At 47.6% G+C, this 22,545-nt stretch overlaps 1 protein-coding gene across 3 annotated transcripts in view; it reads left to right on the top strand.

The window, feature by feature from the left end:
- The first annotated feature begins 10,920 nt into the window (after positions 1–10,920).
- LOC144611346 (suppressor of cytokine signaling 1-like) overlaps positions 10,921–22,545 on the top strand; it is a 54,349-nt gene continuing 42,724 nt past the window's right edge. For all 3 annotated transcript variants that reach the window (XR_013549510.1, XM_078430416.1, XM_078430415.1), the window contains exon 1: positions 10,921–11,168. The gene's annotated coding sequence lies outside the window, so the exon portion shown is untranslated. The remainder of the gene's footprint in view (positions 11,169–22,545) is intronic.

Below are 22,545 nucleotides of genomic sequence, written 5' to 3' on the forward strand. Positions count from 1 at the left end.
CCATGTCAGTACCCTACCCCCAATACCATGTGCTCTAATTTTGCCCACTAATCTCCTATGTGGGACCTTGTCGAAGGGTTTCTGAAAGTCGAGGTACACCACATCCACTGACTCTCCCCTGTCAATTTTCCTAGTTACATCCTCAAAAAATTCCAGTAGATTTGTCAAGCCGTAAATCCATGCTGACTCGAAATGATCCTGTTACTGCTATCCAAATGCTCAGCAATTTCGTCTTTTATAATTGACTCCAGCATCTTCCCCACCACTGATGTCAGACTAACTGGTCTATAATTACCCGTTTTCTCTCTCCCTCCTTTCTTAAAAAGTGGGATAACATTTGCTATCCTCCAATCCACAGGAACTGATCCTGAATCTATAGAACATTGAAAAATGATCTCCAATGCTTCCACTTTTACCATCAGGCCCTGGGGATTTATCAGCCTTCAGTCCCATCAGTCTACCCAAAACCATTTCCTGCCTAATGTGGATTTCCTTCAGTTCCTCCATCACCCTAGGTTCTCCGGCCCCTAGAACATTTGGGAGATTGTGTGTATCCTCCTCAGTAAACACAGATCCAAAGTAACGGTTTAACTCGTCTGCCATTTCTTTGTTCCCCATAATAAATTCCCCCGCTTCTGTCTTCAAGGGACCCACATTTGCCTTGACTATTTTTTTCCTCTTCACGTACCTAAAAAAACTTTTGCTATCCTCCTTTATATTATTGGCTAGTTTACCCTCGTACCTCATCTTTTCTCCCCGTATTGCCTTTTTAGTTAACTTTTGTTGCTCTTTAAAAGAGTCCCAATCCTCTGTCTTCCCACTCTTCTTTGCTATGTTATACTTCCTCTCCTTAATTTTTATGCTGTCCTTGACTTCCTTCGTCAGCCACAGGTGTCTCTTACTCCCCTTAGAGTCTTTCCGCCTCTTTGGGATAAATTGATCCTGCAACCTCTGCATTATTCCCAGGAATACCTGCCATTGCTGTTCTACCGTCTTCCCTGCTAGGGCCTCCTTCCAGTCAATTTTGGCCAGCTCCTGCCTCATGCCTTTGTAATCCCCTTTGCTATACTGTAATACCGACACTTCCGATTTTCCCTTCTGCCTTTCCATTTGCAGAGTAAAACTTATCATGTTGTGATCACTGCCTCCTAATGGCTCTTTTACCTCTAGTCCCCTTATCAGATCAGGATCATTACACAACACTAAATCCAGAATTGCCTTCTCCCTGGTAGGCTCCAGTACAAGCTGTTCTAAGAATCCATCTCGAAGGCACTCTACAAACTCTCTTTCCTGGGGTCCATTTCCAACCTGATTTTCCCAGTCTACCTGCATGTTGAAATCTCCCATAACCACCGTAGCATTACATTTGTGACTGTCACTGCACTGAGTAGCTCCTTCAGTGACAGACTCCTTCACCCCAAGTGCGTGAAGGAGAGATACAGGAGGTCCTTCCTTCCCGCTGCTGTGAGACTGCACAACCAGCACTGCTCCCAGCAGACGAGTCAACAGTAACAGTTAAGAACACACAGAAAACTGATGACAATTTATCCTTGTCTTTACTTTTATTTATAATGTCTTGCTATCCACTTTGCTGCTGTAACACTAAGTTTCCCTCGTGTGGGACGAATAAAGGAATATATTATTATTATTATTATTATTATTATTATTATTATTATATTATTCATGTTAACAGGGCTTTACATGGGAATGAATGAATGAATGAATTAATGAATAAGTTTACTGGCCAAGTATGTGCATATACAAGGAATGTTCCTTGGTGCTCCGCTCACAAATGACAACACAAACATACAGTTAACAATTAAGAATAAAGCATAAACACATCAAAACAATAAGGATACAATATTACAGTCTAAACAGTGGGTGAAAATAAACCAGAGCAAAAAAGAGACTACAGACTTTGGTTATTGATATTGTTTACTCTCATTGAAGAGTTTGGAACTAGGGCTGGAATAAGGAGAATTTTCTTTCTACGGAGGATTGTAATTCTTATACTCAAATGGCTTTGGGTTGCAGAAGTTAGGTGTACACTGATAATTGCAAGGTTCAATTTGTCCAGCCTATGGCACAGTTAAGTAGTCTGTGTACCGTGGGAACATTGTTTTAGGAATAAACATTTAAGAGCAATGACGTATATAATTGGCCAAATTTGTGTTGGAATTTATTAAAACATAAACCTTAACTCTTCCAGTTTCTAATCCTATAAATTAAGTGTGGGGGATTCCCTGTTTACTTCTCAACTCACAATTAAATTGTAAATGATTTACTAAACTAGCAGGCTGGGAAAATCCTCAAATCAGAACTTTGAACAGGAGTGAACAAGTCTGAAGAAGGGTCTCAACCCGAAACGTCACCCATTCCTTCTCTCCTGAGATGCTGCCTGACCTGCTGAGTTACTCCAGCATTTTGTGAAATAAATACCTTCCATTTGTACCAGCATCTGCAGTTATTTTCTTACACTCTTTGAACAGGAGTTGGTGTCGCGGCACGGTGGCGCAGCGGTAGAGTTGCTGCCTTACAGCGCCGGGGACCCGGGTTCGATCCCGACTACAGGTGCTGTCTGTACGGAGTTTGTACGTTCTCCCCGTGACCTGCGTGGATTTTCTCCGGGAACTTCGGTTTCCTCCCACACTCCAAAGGCGTACAGGTAAGTTGGTGAATTGGATTTGGTATAAGTGTAAATTGTCCCTGGTGTGTGCAGGGTCGTGTTAGTGTGCGGGGATCGCTGCTCGGTGTGGACTCGACGGGCCTGTCAGTGTGGGATTGGGAGGGGGAGGTAAAGAAGGGTCTCGACCCGAAACGTCACCCATTCACATATTGATGGTCTCCCAGTATCCACCTCCCCTCACATCCGGAATCTTGGAATCATCTTTGATCAAACCCTCTCCTTCGACAAACACATCAAACACATCACAAAGACAGCCTTCTTCCACCTCAAAAACATTGCCCGTCTCCGTCCATCCCTATCCTCCACAGCTGCAGAAACCCTCATCCACGCCTTCATCACCTCCCGTCTGGACTACTGCAACAGCCTCCTATGGCGCACCCTCAAAAATCATCAGTAAACTTCAATACATTCAAAACTCCGCTGCCCGTCTACTCACCCACACCCCGATCCGTGACCATATCACCCCCGTCCTTTACAAACTCCACTGGCTCCCCATCCCCCAGAGAATCCAGTACAAAATCCTCCTCGTGACCTACAAAGCCCTCCATAACCTGGCCCCATCCTACCTGACTGACCTCCTCCACAGGCACACTCCCACCTGCACCCTCCGCTCTGCTGCTGCCAATCTCCTATCCCCCCCATCCGGACCAAACTCAGATCCTGGGGGGACAGGGCTCTCTCCATCGCTGCTCCCACCCTATGGAACTCACTACCCCAAACCGTCAGAGACTCCTCCTCACTCACCACATTCAAAACATCACTGAAGTCTCACCTGTTCAGTACTGCCTTCAACCACTGAAGGTCACCTCACCTTCTGTCTCCTTTCTCTGTTCGTTTACTTATTTATCTATTTATTCACTTCCCTATGTTCTTTAAATCCCTGTAAAGCGTCTTTGAGTGTATGAAAAGGGCTATATAAATGTAATGCATTATTATTATTATTATTATTCCTTCTCTCCCGAGATGCTGCCCGACCAGCTGAGTTACTCCAGCACTTTGTGAATAAATACCTTCGATTTGTACCAGCATCTGCAGTTATTTTCTTATAAAGTGTTTAGCAACCGGGAGATCAGGTCGGTTGGTCCAGAGCCCTCTGCTGGATATAATTTAAAGTCTCTGAAAATGGAAAGATGCAGAGAAGACATTAATTTCCCTATGCAGCAACATTGTAATGCTGGTGAGAATGAAATGAGGACATTCCATCCCCCACTGGAAACTAAAAACATGATTCAATAGCCAAAGATCAAAACTCCTTGATGAGCGTGTGAGGTCAGGGTCAGGCTCATTGTGTGGCCATGGTTTCTCATTGCTCCCACGCATCTGCAGAAGATGCAACACCTATCCCTTTACCTCTTCCCCCACCCGAGTCAAGTCAAGAGCCAAGAGTGTTTCATTGTCGTGTGTCCCGGACAGTACAATGACATTCTTACTTGCAGCAGCACAACGGAACATGCAAACAAAGCACTCTGTAAACAATGTCATCAACGAGAAAAAAAAAGGTCAGTGTGCATATGTAAATAGAAGGTAGACACAAAATGCTGGAGTAACTCAGCGGGACAGGCAGCATCTCTGGAGAGAAGGAATGGGTGATGTTTCGGGTCGAGACAGTCTGAAGAAGGGTTTCGACCTGAAACGTCACCCATTCTGTCCAGAGATGCTGCCTGTCCCGCTGAGTTACACCAGCATTTTGTGTCTACGATTTAAACCAGCATCTGCAGGTTATATATATATATATATGAAAACACACACACACGCATATATATATAGTGTAAGAAAATAACTGCAGATGCTGGTACAAATCGAAGGTATTTAATTCACAAAATGCTGGAGTAACTCAGCAGGTCAGGCAGCATCTCAGGAGAGAAGGAATGGGTGACGTTTTGGGTCGAGACCCATTAGACTGATGTCAGGGGGGCGGGACAAAGGAAGGATATAGGTGGAGACAGGAAGATAGAGGGAGAACTGGGAAGGGGAGGGGAAGGGAGGGACAGAGGAACTATCTAAAGTTGGAGAAGTCAATGTTCATACCGCTGGGCTGCAAGCTGCCCAAGCGAAATATGAGGTTCTGTTCCTCCAATTTCCGGTGGGCCTCACTATGGCACTGGAGGAGGCCCATGACAGAAAGGTCAGACTGGGAGTGGGAGGGGGAATTGAACTGCTCAGCGACCGGGAGATCAGGTTGGTTAAGGCGGACTGAGCGAAGGTGGTGAGCGAAGCGATCGCCGAGCCTGCGTTTGGTTTCGCCGATGTAAAGAAGTTGACATCTAGAGCAGCGGATACAATAGATGAGGTTGGAGGAGGTGCAGGTGAACCTCTGTCTCTCCTGGAAAGACTGTTTGGGTCCTTGGATGGAGTTGAGGGGGGAGGTAAAGGGACAGGTGTTGCATCTCATGCGGTTGCAGTTTCACTGGAGGAGGCCCATGACAGAAAGGTCAGACTGGGAGTGGGAGGTGGAGTTGAGGGGGAGGGGGAGTTGAAGCATATATATATATATATATATATATATATCTTCCCCAGCCAACCCTGTTCCCTCCCCTCTACTTTCAGTCTGAAGAAGGGTTCTGACACGAATGTTACCCATCCTTTTCCTCCAGAGATGCTACCTGACTCGCTGAGTTACTCCAGCACTTTGTGTCTATCTTCGGTGATATACCAGTATCTGCAGTTCCTCTCCACACAAGGATTCAAACAGTCTTTCCAGATAAAGCAGTGATTCACTTGCATTTCTTCTGATATGCAAACATCCTAATTTGTAAACAGGTAATGACTCCAGGTAATGAATAAGTCTCAATTTTATGGACAGCCACAAATCAATTTTGTCCAGTGCCATAAAATAAACAAACATTGTTTGATGTGGTAAACTTACCTCCACAGTATTGTAATTAATGGCATCGAGAGCGCATAAGGCTGATAAGGATAAGGTCAGCACGGTAGATAAGGTCTAGAGTTGCTGCCTTACAGCACCAGAGACCCTGGTTCGATCCTGACTATGGGTGCTGTCTGTGCGGAGTTTGTACGTTCTCCCCGTGACCCGCGTGGGTTTTCTCCGCGTGCTCCAGTTTCCTCCCACACTCCAAAGACGTACAGGTTTGTAGGTTAATCGGCTTGGTAAAGTTGTAAATTGTCCCTAGTGTGTGTGTGTGTAGGACAGTCTTAGAGCGTGGGGATCACTGGTCGGCACGGGCTTGGTGGGCCGAAGGGCCTGTTTCCGTTTCTCAAAACTAACCTAAAAACCTAAATTCAAAGATTCAGCAGGAATAGGATTCAGACTGGAGGAGACTCACTGTGATGGATGTTTTTTGTTTTATGTTGATTTTTGTGATTGTGTGTTTTATTGCTTTCTTTTTTATTGCCTCTCATTGTTGACTGTGGGCAACGTAATTTCGTCCAGAAATTAAGTTTTTGGATGACAATAAAGGCCATTCTAATCTAATCTAATAATTAATTTGAGATGCTGCCTGACCTGCTGAGTTACTCCAGCATTTTGTGAATAAATACCTTCGATTTGTACCAGCATCTGCAGTTATTTTCTTATAATAATTAAGGCTAATTTGAAAGATGAGACTAAGGGTAAAACTAAACTAAACTAAATTAAATACATCACGTCTATGTTTCCTCTACCAACTCTCCCTGTTACAGCGTTAAATATTTTAAACAAATTTATGATTTACTTTACATAAAACTATGTTGACTAGGTGTTATTGTATTCAGCTTTCCCAAATGACTAGTGATTTCCTCTTTGACTATTGACTAGCATTTTGCCAACAATCTATTTACTAAAACACTCGTTTGTTTGTTTGTTCCTGAACTACAGCCAAAACAGTACACGATAGCGTGACAATTTTAGGCCCACCTTGCTCACCGTCGTCCCTTTGGTGCTAATGGAAGAAGTTTCATTGAAATCGGTGTTATATTTTTCAAGTTATTCACATTTTAAAGTTTAAATCTATCTCCTCTGGAGGGAGAGGGGGAGGGAGGGAGGGAGGGGGTGGAGGGGGGTGGGAGGGACGGGGAGGAAAAGGTGGGTTGAGGGGGATGGAGTGGGGGGAGGAGGGGGAGAGGAGGGAGGGAGAGGGAGGGAGGGGGAGGGGAGGAAGGGGGGTAGAGGGGAGGGGGGGAAGAGAGGGCACTGCACCAATGCAGGAGAGGTTTGGGCCCAACGGGTCCACTTGGTCTAGTAGGTATTAAAAACTGGCCTATAGTTCCCCACCTTCTGTCTGCCTCCCTGTTTGAACAAGGGACTCACGTTGGCTGTAGACAGAAGAAACTGCAGATGCTGATTTACAAACTAAAAAGACACAATGTGCCGGAGTAACTCAGCGGGTAAGACAGTTGCAAAAAAAAACACAATGTGCCAGAGTTATAAGAACAGACGGGTATAGTGCTGTAGTTACAAAAACAAACACACGCAGCCTGACCTGATTTACTCCAGCACTTTGAGTCACTTTGGATGTTTTCCAATCCTCTGGTTTTCTTCTGGAATTTAGAGAGTTTTGAAACATTTCAATCAATGGGTCCACTGTCACTGTAGCCAATTCTTAAAAACATTGGGATCAGGCCATTGTGTTCCAGTGATAGTCTGCCTTCATCCCCATGAATTTCTCCAATACATTATCCTTTGGGTTTGGGATTTTTACAGGTGAAATTAGTTTTTTTTAGTTTAGTTTAGATAGCAGAAGCGTCCACATCGCGGGGCTGGAAACTGGAAGTGTCCTGAGCTAATTCTGCTACCACCACCCTCTATTGTACAAGTGATGGCTCCCACTGATTGTCACCGGAATTTTACAATTTTATGCCAAGCCAATTCACTTACAAACTTGTAGTATAAGAAAATAACTGCAGATGCTGGTACAAATCGAAGGTATTTATTCACAAAATGCTGGAGTAACTCAGGTCAGGTCAGGCAGCATCTTAGGAGGGAAGGAATGGGCGATGTTTCGGGTCGCGACCCTTCTTCAGACTGATCAGGCAGCAACTTAGGAGAGAAGGAATGGGCGACGTTTCGGGTCGAGACTCTTCTTCAGACTGATCAGGAGGGTCTACTCACAAACCTGTACGTCTTTGGTGTGTGGGAGGAAACTGACGATCTTGGAGAAAACCCTCGCAGGTCACGGGGGAACGTACAAACTCCGTACAGACGGCACCTGTGGTCAGGATCGAACCCGGGTCTCTGGCGCTGTAAGGCAGTATGCTGCCCCAGATTAGTCCATCTGTTAATGTGATCCAACCTGCCATATGACTTCAGAAAGACACAAAAAGCTGGAGTAACTCAGTGGGTCAGGCAGCATCTCTGGAGAGAAGGAATAGGGGACATTTCTGGTCGAGACCCTTCTTCAGACTTCACCCTATCAATGAACTTCCCCCTCTTGAGAATGGTATGTTGGCATTCATAGCAAAAGGATTTGCGTATAGGAGCAGGGAGGTTCTACTGCAGTTGTACAGGGCATTGGTGAGACCACACCTGGAGTATTGCGTACAGTTTTGGTCTCCTAATCTGAGGAAAGACATTCTTGCCATAGAGGGAGTACAGAGAAGGTTCACCAGATTGATTCCTGGGACAGTAGGACTTTCATATGAAGAAAGACTGGATAGACTCGGCTTGTACTCGCTGGAATTTAGAAGATTGAGGGGGGATCTTATAGCCATTCAATGTGATCATGGCTGATCATTCTCAATCAGTACCCCGTTCCTGCCTTCTCCCCATAGCCCCTGACTTTTATAGATATGTCAAGAGAAAAAGATTAGTAAAGACAAATGTAGGTCCCTTGCAGTCGGAAATTGATCATAGGGAACAAGGAGATGGTAGACCAATGGAACAAATACTTTGGTTCTGTCTTCACAAAGGAAGTTATAAACCGTCTGCCGGAAATAGCGGGGGACCGGGGGTCTAATGAGATGGAGGAACTGAGCGAAATCCAGGTTAGTCGGGAAGTGGTGTTAGATAAATTAAATGGATTAAAGGCAGATAAATCCCCAGGGCCAGATAGGCTGCATCCCAGAGTGCTTAAGGAAGTAGCCTCAGAAATAGTGGATGCATTAGTGATAATTTTTCAAAACTCTTTAGATTCTGGAGTAGTTCCTGAGGACTGGAGGGTAGCTAATGTAACCCCACTTTTTAAAAAGGGAGGGAGAGAGAAAACGGGGAATTATAGACCAGTTAGCCTAACATCGGTAGTGGGGAAAATGCTAGAGTCAGTTATTAAAGATGTGATAGCATCACATTTGGAAAGTGGTGAAATCATTGGACAAAGTCAGCATGGATTTACCAAAGGCAAATCATGTCTGACGAATCTTATAGAATTTTTCGAGGATGTAACTAGTAGAGTGGATAAGGGAGAACCAGTCGATGTGTTATATCTGGACTTTCAGAATGCCTTCGACAAGGTCCCACATAGGAGATTGGTGTACAAACTTAAAGCACACGGTATTGAGGGTTCAGTGTTGAGGTGGATAGAAAATTGGTTGGCGGACAGGAAGCAAAGAGTAGGAATAAACGGGTCCTTTTCGGAATGGCAGGCAGTGACTAGTGGGGTACCGCAAGGCTCAGTGCTGGGACCCCAGTTATTTACAGTGTATATTAATGATTTGGACGAGGGAATTGAATGCAACATCTCTAAGTTTGCGGATGACACGAAGCTGGGTGGCAGTGTTAGCTGCGAGGAGGATGCTAGGAGGCTGCAGAGTGACTTGGATAGATTAGGCGAGTGGGCAAATGCATGGCAGATGCAATATAATGTGGATAAATGTCCAACCCCTTAATAATCTTAATGAAGAAGGGTCTCGACCCAAAACTTCTCTCCAGAGATGCTGCCTGTCCCGCTGAGTTACTCTAGCTTTTTTTGTGTCTATCTTAGCAAAGAATTTCACTGTGGCTTGTCACACGTGACAGTGAAGAATGCAATTGAATTCAATCTTGGAAAGACGGCTTCTCAGCAGGTCAGGTGGATAGGGAATGTAGAGGAGCGGTTTCGGCTGGGGAGCACGCTTCAGGCTCCGTGTCATGTCCGGTAAAGGCTTGCCTTCATTACCCAAGATATGGGATACAAGAGCAGGGAGGCCAAGGCAGAGTCTGAAGAAGGGTTTCGACCCGAAACGCCACCAGTTCCTACTCTCCAGAGATGCTGCCTGACCCGCTGAGTTACTCCAGCGTTTTGGGTCTTATCTTCGGTGTAAACCAACATCTGCAGTTCCTTCCTGCACTTGTCCAGGTCCCTCGCCGGCTCTACACGTCCTCCCCTCAGCATTAAAGACACAAGATGATGTTCTTTCTTGGTTCTGTGCCGCGCAAATGCCAGCAGACCCATGCGTTAGGTTTTGAAAAGCAGCTCAGTGCAGTGACGTCTACGAAAGTGAAACCCATGGTTTGAATTTCTTGGAAAGACTACGCAAAGGCGGAGTTTCTGTGAAATGGAAAGAGAGAGATGTGGGGAGAGAAAGGAGGAGGGTGAGAGAGGGGGAGGAGAGAAAGGAGGGGGAGGAGAGAAAGGGGGGAGAGAAAGGAGGGGGAGAAGAGGAGGGTGAGGGAGAGAGAGGAGGGGAGAGAAGAGGAGGGGAAAGAGAGAGAGAAAGAGGGGAGAAGAGGAGGGGAGAGAGAGGAGGGTGGGCAGAGAAAGAGGGGAGGGGGAGAGTAGGGGATGGGAGAGAGAAAGAGGGGAGAAGAGGAGGGGAGAGAGAGGTGAGGGAGAGAGAGAGAGGAGGGGGAGAGACAGGAGGGGAGAGACAGGAGGAGAGAGACAGGAGGAAAGAGGGAGGGGGAGAGGGAGGGGGAGAGAGGGAGGGGGAGAGATGAGGGTGGGGGAGAGAGAGGAGGGGAGAAGAGAGGAGTGAGAGAGGAGGGGAGAAGAGAGGAGTGAGAGAGGAGGGGATAGAGAGAGAGGAGAGGAGGGCGGCGCTTCAAACCACTCGCCAAAAGTTGCCAAGCCGGCCAGCGAGCGAGGAGAGGAGGGGTGGGGAGGGGAGGGGAGGGGAGAGGAGAGGAGAGGAGGGGTGGGGAGAGGAGGGGAGGAGAGGAGAGGTGAGGGAGGAGAGGAGAGGAGAGGAGAGGAGAGGGGAGAGGAGAGGAGGGGAGGAGGGGAGGGGAGGGGAGAGGAGAGGAGGGGAGGAGGGGATAGAGAGAGAGGAGAGGAGGGCGGCGCTTCAAACTACTCGCCAAAAGTTGCCAAGCCGGCCAGCGAGCGAGGAGAGGAGAGGAGAGGAGGAGAGGGGAGAGGAGAGGAGGGGAGGGGAGAGGAGAGGAGAGGAGCCCGGGCCGCTGCAGCGGGCTGGGTGGGACTGGGACACACACATACAGGGGCAATGCTCCGACAGGATCGGCCACAAAGTGCAGCGCCTCCTTGCCCAGCCCGCTTGCCCCTCTGCTTCTGTGTACACATCTCCCAGCATCCGAACGACCCGCCCGCAACGCGAAGCTGAAACAGCCTTTTGTTTCATTTCATCCTTGCCTTTTACTACAAGAACAGAAAATAAAAACGGCATGACTTGGGTAAGTCAACCTTTTTTTTGTGTTAAATAAAACAGCCTTTATTTCCCAAAAAAACCCAAATCCCATTAAATCGATTTGAATTTAAATGTTTTGCTATCCTATTTTTCCAGCTATTCTACATTTTCCTTCACAAAATGCTGGAGTAACTCAGCGGGTCAGGCAGCATCTCAGGAGAGAAGGAATGGGTGACGTTTTGGGTTGAGACCCTTCTCACCTCAGTCTGAAGAAGGGTCTCGACCTGAAACGTCACCCATTCCTTCTCTCCTGAGATGCTGCCTGACCTGCTGAGTTACTCCAGCATTTTGTGAATAAATACCTTCGATTTGTACCGGCATCTGCAGTTATTTTCCTACACTACATTTTCCTTGATCTGCATTGCGTTTTGTCTCGTTCTCACACCTTGCACTTCCTTATCTCTGTGTCTCCCTCTCCCCTGACTCTCAGTCTGAGGAAGGGTCTCGACCCGAAACCTCACGCATTCCTTCTCTCCAGAGATGCTGCCTGACCCGCTGAGTTACTCCAGCATTTTGTGTCTGCCTTCGGTCTGAAGGTAGACACACGCGGTTCCCATCCGACACAACTTTAAATGTTTGTCGTTTTTCCCATCTTAAAGAAAGATGGGTTTTTCAAGATAAACGCTCAAAGAGAAACCATTCCTTCTCTCCTGAGATGCTGGAAGATACTTTGTGTAGGAAGGAACTGCAGATGCTGCTTTAAACCCAGGACAAGACACAAAATGCTGGAGTAATTCAGCGGGTCGGCAGCATCTCTGGAGAGGTGACGTTTCAGGTCGAGACCCTTCTTCAGACTGAAAGATACTTTGCGTAGGAAGGAACTGCAGATGCTGCTTTAAACCCAAGACAAGACACAAAGTGCTGGAGTAACTCAGCGGGACGGGCAGCATCTCTGGAGAGAAGGAATGGGGTGATGTTTCTGGTCGAGACCCTTCTTCAGACTGAAAGATACTTTGTGTAGGAAGGAACTGCAGATGCTGCTTTAAACCCAAGACAAGACACAACATGCTGGAGTAACTCAGCGGGTCAGGCAGCATCTCTGGAGAGAAGGAATGGGGTGATGTTTCGGGTTGAGAAGATCAGATACGAGTCTGTAGAAGGGTTTCGACCCGAAACATCACCCATTCCTTCTCTCCAGAGATGCTGCCTGTCCCGCTGAGTTACTCCAGCATTTAGTGTCTTGTCTTGGGTTTAAAGCAGCATCTGCAGTTCCTTCCCGCACAGCAACCTTGTGGAGATGGGTCACACGGGGTGATTGCCCGGGACAGTTAGTTAATTCTGCGACCCACCTACACTGGGAAGAGCCGTCACAAACACAAGAGCCGGTCTGGCGTGGAATGGGAATCACAACCCGCCGACCCCGGGGCTTGCAGCGAGAAGACAGACACAAAAATGCTGGAGTAACTCAGCGGGACACAGGCGGCTGTTACTCCCAAGCATTGACTAAACCCTCGGTGCCCGGGACCGCCAGTAAACTGAGTTACTCCAGCATTTTGTGTCTACCTTCAGTGTATGTTTTCTGAGCCTCTTCAGTTACTCCAGCATTCTGTGTCTACCTTCAGTGTAGGTTGCCTGACTCACTGAGTTACTCCAGCATTCTGTGTTTACCTTCAGTGTATGTTGTCTGACCTTCTGAGTTACTCCATTTTGTGTCTATCTTCAGTGCACGTTGCCTGACCCACTGAGTTACTCCAGCATTCTGTGTCTATCTTCAGTGCACGTTGCCTGACTCACTGAGTTACTCCAGCATTCTGTGTCTATCTTCAGTGTACGTTGCCTGACCCACTGAGTTACTCCAGCATTCTGTGTCTATCTTCAGTGTACGTTGCCTGACCCACTGAGTTACTCCAGCATTCTGTGTCTATCTTCAGTGTATGTTGCCTGACCCACTGAGTTACTCCAGCATTCTGTGTCTATCTTCAGTGTACGTTGCCTGACCCACTGAGTTACTCCAGCATTCTGTGTCTATCTTCAGTGTACGTTGCCTGACCCGCTGAGTTACTCCAGCATTCTGTGTCTATCTTCAGTGCATGGTGCCTGACCCACTGAGTTACTCCGGCATTTTGTGTCTATCTTCAGTGCATGGTGCCTGACCCACTGAGTTACTCCGGCATTTTGTGTCTATCTTCAGTGCATGGTGCCTGACCCACTGAGTTACTGCAGCGTGTTTGTGTCTATCCTCAGTGTAAACCAGCATCTGCAGTTCCTTCCTGCACACCGAGGGCATCGTGACCAGCTGCCTGGCAGTGCGGGTACCTGCAGGGTACGGTCAGTCGCGATGACTCCTTTTCCCCAGGGTGCCGGGGTTAGAGGTGGTGGGTCGGAGAGGGTCAGTGCCAACTGTGTGTAAAACCATGAGAGGAATTGATCGGGTAGATGCACAGAGTCTCTTGCCCAGAGTAGGCGAATCGAGGACCAGAGGACAAAAGTTCAAGGTGAAGGGGCTAACGGAATCAAGGGATATGGGGAGAAGGCAGGCACAAGTTACAGAGTGAGGATGGTCAGCCATGATCACAATGAATGGCGGTGTTGGCTCAAAGGGCCAAATGGCCTCCTCCTGCACCTATTTTCTATGTTTCTATGACCCGAAGCGTCACCCATTCCTTCTCTCCAGAGATGCTGCCTGTCCCGCTGAGTTACTCCAGCTTTTTGTGTCTAACTTCGGTTAGAGCATCACGTTCTCACATAAGATTAATCTCCATCTGCCTTGCTCTGCCCATTTAACCATGGGCTCGGGCAGCACGGTGGCGCAGCAGTAGAGTTGCTGCCTTACAGCGAATGCAGCGCTGGAGACTCAGGTTCGATCCTGACTACGGGCACCGTCTGCACGGAGTTTGTACGTTCTCCCCGTGACCTGCGTGGGTTTTCTCCGAGATCTTCGGTTTCCTCCCACACTCCAAAGGCGTACAGGTATGTAGGTTAATTGGCTGGGCAAATGTAAAAATTGTCCCCAGTGTGTGTAGGACGGTGTTAGTGTGCGGGGATCGCTGGGCGGCGCGGACCCGGTGGGCCGAAGGGCCTGTTTCTGCGCTGTATCTCTAAATCTAAAAAATCTAAATCTCAGGGTACGATCCTGTACTCCAAAGCCTATCCTCACTGTCAAAAAGTGTCTGCTGTGTACGCAGTACCTCAGTTCCCTGTAAACATCAACACTGTCTAATCTTTTACCATTTCATAGATATTCTGCTTTACTATTCCATGCCGGAGTGGATGACCTCACATTTCCTACATTACATTTCATCAACCATGTCCTTGTTCAATTGAGTTTATTGTCACGTGTACCGAGGTACAGTGAAAAGCTTTTGTTGCGTGCAAACCAGTCGGCAGAAAGAGAGTAGACCCCAAATGCTGGAGTAACTCAGCGGGTCAGGCAGCATCTCGGGAGAGAAGGAATGGGGGACGTTTCAGGTCGAGACCCTTCTTCAGACCCTGTTTTCCCAAGCAGAAAGACAGTACACGATTACAATCGAGCCATTTACAGTGTACAGATAGATACAAGGTAAGGGAATAACGTTTGTTGCAAGGTAAAGCCAGCAAAGTCCGATCAAGGATAGTCCGAAGTCTTTATATCCCCCTCCTTTCCCATGCTGATATTTAAACCTGGAAACCCCCTCAGCCAAATGATGTTGATATGATTTTACTGTTGTAAAAACAAAGTGCTTGTCCTAAAACACCAGGATAAGTGCAAAGTGCTGTACCAAGCAAACCAGTACCAAAGTACTATCTAAACTACCTGTACACCCGTATGCTGTAGGACAAATAACTAACTTCATATCCAGTAATAAAGTTCAGTTTCGTTTATTGTCACCTGTACCAAGGTACAGTGAAAATCTTGTTGTCGTTGCAGCAGAAAGACAATACATGATTACAATCGAGCCGTCCACAGTGTGTAGATACATGATAAGGGGATGATGTTTGTCGCAAGGTAGAGCCAGCAAAGACCGGTCAAGGATGATAGTCCCAGGGTCACCAACGAGGTAGATAGTAGTTCAGCACTGCTCTCTGGTTGTGGTAGGATGGTTCAGTCGCCTGTTAACGGCAATAGTCAAGTCAATTTTATTTGTGCATCACATTTAAACAAAACCCACGTTGACCAAAGTGCTGTACATCAGTGCAGGTACTAAAAAAGAACACACAATACCACACAAACCTAACAACACAGACATAAACAGTTTACAGCGCCCTCTCAGAGGGCCTCAAACGCTAGGGAATAGAAGTAATACAATAGACTATCTAGATGTAATGCGGTGTCCCTAGTACTTACAGCCTGCCAACTTGTGAGGCTCACCCATTCCTACCCATGACTTTCTATCCAAAAAACAAATTTTAAACTGGTTTATTACCTCAAAATCCCCCCCTCCCCATGCTCTAACCTAGTTGACTTGTCTTTACTAGTGTTTACATGGGAGGTTCCAGAAGCATTTACACTGGGTGTCCCTGGGAGTGCAACAGTGTTTGCACGAGGGTCCCGAGAGTGCACTGGGATCAGCGAGTGTGGCGGTGTGAACACAGGGTCCCGGGAGCTCGGCAGCGTTCACACGGGGGGGGGGGGGGGGGTCCCAGAAGTTGGTCGGAGGGCGGTGAGTCTGTGGAATTCATGGCCGCAGAAGGCTGTGGAGGTCAAGTCAATGGATATTTTCAAGGCAGAGATAGAGAGATTCTTGGTTGGTACGGGTGTCAGGGGTTATGGGGAGAATGCAGGAGAATGGGGTTAGGAGGGAGAGATAGTGTAAGAAAATAACTGCAGATGCTGGTACAAATCGAAGGTATTTATTCACAAAATGCTGGAGTAACCCAGCGGGACAGGCAGCATCTCAGGAGAGAAGGAATGGGCGACGTTTCAGGTCGAGACCCTTCTTCAGACTGAAGAGGGAGAGATAGATCAGCCATGATTGAATGGCGGTGTAGAGTCAATGGCCTAATTCTGCTCCTATCACATATGAACTTGTGAAGTGTGACATTGTTTATGCATGGGTCCAGGCATGTAAAAGGCGTTTATAGACAATAGACAACAGGTGCAGGAGTAGGCCATTTGGCCCTTCAAGCCAGCACCACCATTCAATGTGATCATGGCTGATCATTCTCAATCAGTACCCCGTTCCTGCCTTCTCCCCATACCCCCTGACTCCGCCATCTTTAAGAGCTCCATCCAGCTCTCCCTTGAAAGCATCCAGGGAATTGGCCTCCACTGCCTTCTGAGGCAGAGAATTCCACAGATTTCCAACTATGGGATTTATATGGGAGGGTATCCTCTGAATACACCAATCTTAATATGTGGTCCCGGGAATGGGTCAGTATTTATATGTGTGTGTTTACAGTGCATCAACATTTATCTTAAGGTTCCAGGAGTGGGTCAGGCCTCGGTGTTTGCACAGTGTGTCATACACAAGGCTGTGGAGGCCGAGTCAATGGATATTTTTAAGGCAGATATAGATAGATATTTGATTAGTACGGGTTATGGGGAGAAGGCAGGGTAATGGGGTTAGGAGAGATAGATCAGCCACGATCGAATGGAGGAGTAGACTTGATGGGCCGAAAGGCCTAATTCTACACCTACCACTCATGACCTTATGAGAATATACTGTATGTCCAAGTTGTGACACTTCATGTAGTCAATGGCTTGGCCCATGGCTTCCATGGACCAGTTGACCTTGGGCTCCTTTGCAACATCCTTGTGATAGGAAGCTGCCGTCAAACAAGCCTTGGTGACTTGCGCAATATGAATGGGTCGACGTTGTCCAAGTATTCTTTTCCTTAGAGCCCTTAAAGTTTAGTTTAGTTTTGAGATACAGCAGGAGAATGGGGTTAGGAGGGAGGGAGAGATAGATCAGCCATGACTGAATGCGGAGTAGACTTAATGGGCCGAGTGGCCTAATTCTGCTCCTCTCATTTACGACCTTTGACGTGTACCAGTATTTTTGCAGAGGTTTTGGGAAACCGTCTGAAAGTTGTCTCCATCCAAGCAAAGAATGTGACAGAAAAAGAAAAAAAGAAAAGAAAAAGAAAACACGCTGCAGAAATTGGAAGAGAAATATAAATTATTTGTGGAAATAATCAGAACATGGGGCGGCAATTGAATGTAGAGAATTTAGGGTTGCCAACTTCCTCACTCCCAAATAAGGGACAAAGGGTGACGTCACCGCCCCGTGCCCCACGTGACCTCACCCGGCCAGCGTCCACGTGCTCCCGCTCCACCAATGGCGGCAGCCATTGGTGGAGCGGGAGCACATGGCCGCTGGCTGGGTGAGGTCACGTGGGGCGCAGGGCGGTGACGTCACCCTTTGTCCCGTAAATGGGAGTGAGGAAGGTGGCAACCCTACTATAATACGGGACAAGGGCGGTCCCGTACAGGACAAACTAATTTAGCCCAAAATACGGGATGTCCCGGCTAATACGGAACAGTTAGCAACCCTAGTAGAGATTATGAAATACCTCAACTTGGTGCAAAATGAGGAACTTTCAAAATGGGGCCTGGACCTCCTTCAATGTAAAGACAATTGAATTTGCCTGATTACATAATGGTGAATATTCGATCAACGATTTCTTGAGCAACTCTGCAATGACTTCTCTAACTTCAAGTAGCCCTTGCTTTCCCTCTCTCTCCATCCCCTCCCCTTTCCCAGTTCTCCGACCAGTCTTCCTGTCTCCGACTACATTTTATCTCTGTACCGCCCACTCCCCTGACATCAGTCTGAAGAAGGGTCTTGACCCGAAACATCACCCATTCCTTCTCTCCAGAGATGTTGCCTGTCCCGCTGAGTTGCTCCAGCATTTTGTGTCCATCTGTAATGACTTCAATGGATTAAGAGCAGAGCTTGGTATAGAACAAGCAGCAGAGCCAATTTCAACAGTTCTGCACCAATGCTAACAGCAAAATATAGGGCGGCACGGTGGCACAGCGGTAGAGTTGCTGCCTTACAGCGCTTGCAGCGCCAGAGACCCGGGTTCCATCCCAACTACGGGTGCTGTCCGTGCGGTGTTTGTACATTCTCCCCGTGACCACGTCAGATTCCATGGAATTCTTTGCCACAAAAGGCTGTGGAGGCCAAGTCAATGGATATTTTTAAGGCAAAGATAGATGGGTTCTTGATTATTACGGGTGTCAGGGATTATGGGGAGAAGGCAGGAGAATGGAGTTAGGAGGGGGAGATAGATCAACCATGATTGAGTGGCAGAGTAGACTTGATGGGCCGAATGGCTTAATTCTGCTCCTAGCACTTATGACTTTATGACTCATGAGGGTCAGGCAGCATCTCTGGAGAAAAGGATTAGGTGATGTTTTGGGTCGAGACCCTTCATCAGACTTCATTTGTCTATCCCTGTCCTGGATGCGCTGATCTGAATGAATAAAGTCGTTGAATCCATTCTCGGGGATGATTTGCATTTGCGAGTCTGCGTGGGTGTGGGAGCGTACCATCCTTTGGTATTGCCAAATTCAAGGTCAAATCAGCAGGAATATCTAAGTGCTTATATATAGTGATACTTGTACTGAACTGTGCACAAAAATGAATTTCACTGCACCTCGCTCTGTGACAAATACCGTACGTGTGTATAAGGAGATCTGTAGATGGCAATAATGCTCATGGCCCCTTGACTTATCCCATGTTGCCATACATTGCTGGGATGAATTGGCTAAGCCAGCAACAACCAACGAAGGACATAGAAACATAGAAAATAGGTGCAGGAGGAGACAATTTGGCCCTTCGAGCTAGCACCGCCATTCATTGTGATCATGGCTGATCAGCCACAATCAGTAACCCGTGCCTGCCTTCTCCCCATATCCCTTAGCTCTATCTAACTCTCTTTTAAATTCATCCAGTGAATTGGCCTCCACTGCCCTCTGTGGCAGAGAATTCCACAAATTCACATCTCTCTGGGTGAAAAAGTTTCTTCTCACCTCAGTTTTAAATGGCCTACCCTTTATTCTTAGACTGTCCCCTGGTTCTGGACTTCCCCCAACATTGGGAACATTTTTCCTGCATCTAGCTTGTCTAGTCCTTTTATGATTTTATATGTCTCTATAAGATCCCCTCTCATCCTTCTAAACTCCAGTGAATACAAGCCCAGTCTTTCCAATCTTTCCACATATGACAGTTCCTCCATCCCAGGGATTAAGCTCGTGAACCTACGCTGCACTGCCTCAATAGCATGGACGTCCTTCCTCAAATTAGGGGACCAAAACTGCACACAATGCTCCAGATGTGGTCTCACAGATCAGGGACCAAACCACGGAGAAATCCAAGAGTCAATGGACATCAAGAGTGTTTTATTGTCAATTGTCCCAGATAGAACAATCCAATTTGTACACGCAGCAGATTTCTTACAACAGAATCTGTCAACGTCCTGGATGTTTATGGTAAAATTGAACTGAGCGCAGCCAGAACTAAATATGCAGGTTCCCCTCCATCAGTCAACTAGGAACCTGCTCAAGTTCCTGGAACTCGTTGCTTTATAGATTCTTGAAATTTGATAAGAATTCAGTTGAAAACAGACGCACAGTGTGCTACACAGGGTTTACTGGCAGCCTGAGGGAGGTTGAGCAGACCGACTAGGAATTGTTCAGAGACAGCGTGGAAACAGGCCCTTCAGTCCACTGAGTCCGCGGCGACCAGCGATCCCTGCACTTTGACACTACCCTACACACACACACACGGGACGATTTACACATACACCGAACCAATGATCCCACAAACCTGTACGTCTTCGAACTGAAGATCTCGGGCAAAACCCTCGCGGGTCATGGGGAGAACGTACAAACTCCAAACAGACAGCACCCGTAGTCAGGATCGAACCTGGGTCCCCGGTGCTGCAAGTGCTGTACAGCAGCAACCCCACTGCCGCCCAATTATTGATTGAGCTTTTTCACTATCCCCACCCACCACATGGTGTCAAATCCAACCAACTTTGCAATAAACCACAAGTTTGTTTTCCAACATTTCCCAGAATGTTTATTGTATTTTTGCCCAGCCTCACCATAGAGTGAGTAGGAAAGAACTGCAGATGCTGGTTTAAATCGAAGGTAGACACAAAATGCTGAAGGAACTCAGTGGGTCAAGCAGCATCTCGGGAAAGAAGAAATGGGTGATGTTTCGGGTCGAGACCCTTCTTCAGACTGAAAGAATCTATCTATCTCTACCTTAAAAATATCCTTTGACTTGGCCTCCACAGCCTTCTGTGCCAATGAATTCAACAGATTTACCACCCTCTGACTAAAGAAATTCCTCCTCATCTCCTTCCTAAAGGAACGTCCTTTAATTCTGAGGCTATGACCTCTAGTCCTAGACTCTCCCACCAGTGGAAACATCCTCTCCACATCCACTCTATCCAAGCCTTTCACTATGCGGTACGTTTCAATGAGGTCTCAACCCGAAATGTCACCCATTCCTTCTCTCCCGAGATGCTTCTTTAGGGCGGCACGGTAGCGCAGCGGTAGAGTTGCTGCTTTACAGCGAATGCAGCGCCGGAGACTCAGGTTCGATCCTGACTACGGGTGCTGCACTGTAAGGAGTTTGTACGTTCTCCCCGTGACCTGCGTGGGTTTACTCCGAGATCTTCGGTTTCCTCCCACACTCCAAAGACGTACAGGTATGTAGGTTAATTGGCTGGGTAAAATGTTTAAAAAAAATTGTCCCTAGTGGGTGTAGGATAGTGTTAATATACGGGGATCACTGGGCGGCACGGACTTGGAGGGCCGAAAAGGCCTGTTTCCGGCTGTATATATATGATATGATATGATATGATATGATATGCTGCCTGACCCGCTGAGTTACTCCAGCATTTTGTGACTGCCTTCCATTAACCACAGAGTGAGGAAGATAAAGAAGCAGTTTCAATATTTTGCTACGCTATCGAACAGCTGTAAAGGTTCGGCCGACCAATGTGAAAATGGAAAGTAGGCACAAAGTGCTGGAGTAACTCAGCGGCTTGGGCAGCATCTCTGGAGAAAAGGGATGGATGACGTTTTGGGTCGGGACACTCCTTGGGAAAATGGAATTTAATTCTGACAAGTTCAATGTGAAACATTTTAGGAGGCAAAAAATGTTCGGACATTCGAGTAAATGGTAGAGCGATGGGGGGTCTTGATAAACAGAGGGACCTTTGGGTTCAAATCTATAAATCTCTGAAAGTGGCCCTGAATCCCTGAAAGTGGCAGCGCATTTGAATACTGTATTTGGGATGCTTGCCTCCCATCAGTTGTGGCGTAGAATGTATGGGCTGGGATGTCATGTTACACATTGCTGGAGTAACTCAGTGGGACAGGCAGCCTCTCTGGAGAGAAGGAACGGGCGATGATTCAGGTTGAGACCCTTCTTCTGACTGAGAGTTCGGGGAGAGGGATGATAGAGATGTGGATGGGTATGGTGTGTGAACTGTAATTTTCACACCTTACCCTTCCATATTTCCTGTCTCCCGCTCCCCTGATTCACAGTCTGAAGAAGGGTCTCGACTAGGGTTGCCAACCGTCCCGTATTAGCCGGGACATCCCGTATATTGGGCTAAATTGGTTTGTCCCGTACGTGACCGCCCTTATTAGGCCCGGGGGGCGCTGTAGGCCCGGACACTGTAGGCCCAGATAGTGTAGGCCCGGACACTGTAGGCCCGGACACTATAGACCCAGATAGTGTAGGCCAGGACACTATAGGCCCAGATAGTGTAGACCAGGAGGCCCGGGCGACGCTTAACGGTGGTTGCGTTAACCGTTCCCAGTCCTGGTGGCCACCGTTGGTGGAGCGGGAGCACGTGGCCGCTGGCTGGGTGAGGTCACGTGGGGCGCGGGGCGGTGACGTCACCCTGTCCCGTATTTGGGACCGAGACTGTCTGAGCTAAAATGACGGAAACCTACAGTGTTGGGACCTAAACTGTCGCGGGGCCTACAGCGTCGGGGCCTACAGCGCACCCCCCCCCCCCGGGCCTAATATGGGACAAGGGCGGTCCCGTGCAGGACAAACCAATTGAGCCCAATTTACCAGATGTCCCGGCTAATTTGGGACAGTTGGCAACTCTAGGTTGGCAACCCGTGATGGAAGTGCTCCGTCACGCCAAACCAACTGCGGCACTTTGTATGGGTTTGTTACACGGTATCATTCACATGAAACAGTGAGTTAATTCCCTTGGTTGTCACTGAACTTGAGGAAAGTTATCCTGACGTGTGGAGGCCAACAGATGGAAAATGTATCCTTGCAGGGTCGGTTTGTGTGAGGGTTCAAGAGGTCAGTTTTAGCTTTGGAGATACAGCCCCTCGGCCCACCGGGTCCGCGCCGACCAGCGATCCCCGCACATTAACGCTGCCCTACACACACTAGGGACAAGTTTACATTTATAACCAAGCCGATTAACCTAACAAACCAGTACGTCTTGGGAGT

Source organism: Rhinoraja longicauda, chromosome 40 (genome assembly GCF_053455715.1).
Source record: "Rhinoraja longicauda isolate Sanriku21f chromosome 40, sRhiLon1.1, whole genome shotgun sequence".
Classification (NCBI taxonomy): domain Eukaryota; kingdom Metazoa; phylum Chordata; class Chondrichthyes; order Rajiformes; family Arhynchobatidae; genus Rhinoraja; species Rhinoraja longicauda.